This window comes from Protopterus annectens, chromosome 1.part0, assembly GCF_019279795.1.
Source record: "Protopterus annectens isolate FY-2018-M chromosome 1.part0, PAN1.0, whole genome shotgun sequence".
In the NCBI taxonomy this organism is placed as follows: Eukaryota; Metazoa; Chordata; order Ceratodontiformes; family Protopteridae; genus Protopterus; species Protopterus annectens.
The window spans coordinates 1,512,770,996-1,512,772,483 of NC_056725.1; the positions used below are offsets into that span (position 1 = coordinate 1,512,770,996).

The following is a 1,488-nucleotide window of genomic DNA, read 5'->3' on the forward strand; positions in this document are numbered from 1 at the left end:
ACAACTATGAGAGAAAAGTAATGGAGTGGGATTAAGCCAAGCAAACGTTTGCACTATGGGCTGGAAAGTTTGGACTATGGGCCGGAGACTGCCTTCCCTCCCAGAGATTGATAACAGAGTACAGGCAAATAGAAAGGGATGGGGGAGTGTTAAAAGGAAGACCATCTCTGGCTGAATTTATAGTTGGATCACTCATGCATGTCATTCATGACAAACTCCACCTAAACCTGGACATAGAGGTGGTGGGATAGAGCAGGCATCCGAAAGTAACACTCAGTGGCCTATCAACACAAGATGCATTTCTTTTTTTCTGACAACGTGACACTCCTGTTTGATTTTTGAGTTGTCAGCAATATTTCTATGATGCCATTATCAGTAATGGGTGTTCTTCTAATGGCAGTGTTTAATGAATTAATTAAATCTGGCAAAGTTGTATTCCATCATGATATGAGATCTTTGACAATCTCTGCAAGTCAGGAAGTGCTGGAAGAAAGCGAGGCATCAAACTTGGACTCAAAGACCAGCAATCACACACCAATTAACTCAGTGCCTTCGTCCCATCTGCCAGTCTTCCCAGAGTCCTCTTTACAAAGAACAGTCAGGAACAGGTGGTTCCCATATCATGTTTGCCAGTCAGCTTTTCACCTTCTGTAAGTAATCATTGGTTATATGCTACTGCTGAGTGTTATGTCCTACAACACCTGGATTTTTCTTGAACAGAGGAACCAGGCAGAGATGTTCTCTTTCCCCTTTGTTATTTGCCTTATACTTACAGCCATTGGGAGCTGATGTTGGTTATTATATTTTATATTCTATTTTAAATCTTCATTGAATGTGACTATCAGCAGGAGGTCCTGCTTCATTTGCAGAGTATAATAATTAAGTCTTGAAACATTTAAGATAGGTAAAAGGGCTCCTCTTGAAGTAATGAATTTTAATCTTTTTTCTAATAGTGTCCAGAGATTTGTTTTTCAGTTAAAACAAAACTCTTTCTTGCAATAAGTGACTTCCATTTGCAGGGAACTAACTCCAAGTTTGGAGGATGGCATAGTGGTTGGGGTGTTTGCCTCACAGACATAGGGTGCAGAGTTGGATTCTCACCTTTGTGAAACCGGCTAGGCTTAAATGGCCTGCAAGGGCAACTAGCCTAGTACTTACCTATGAACTTATAGACATATGAGTCTAGAACAGAAGCTGTATTTAAAAAAAGCAGTAATTAGTGGAATATATAAAAATAATACGTTATAACTATTTGAATCAATCAAAAGACGTTAGAAAAGACTGAGAAATGAGAATGGAAGGGCACTATACTAAGGAACAATTTGAGGATACTTGTATGGCCCCCATGTATGTAATAAAATGTAAATGACTTCGGGTTTTGCATAGATGTGTTTGCATAGGTAGTTTTATACCCCACTTTTCCACACAGGAACCAGCAATTGATGGAAGTGTGATGCGAAAGAGAGGGATACTTGGGAATATGTTTTT

At 39.3% G+C, this 1,488-nt stretch overlaps 1 pseudogene; it reads left to right on the forward strand.

Annotated features, from left to right (window-relative positions):
• Positions 1-294: 294 nt before the first annotated feature.
• Positions 295-832, forward strand: LOC122803025 (annotated as a pseudogene).
• Positions 833-1,488: the final 656 nt, after the last annotated feature.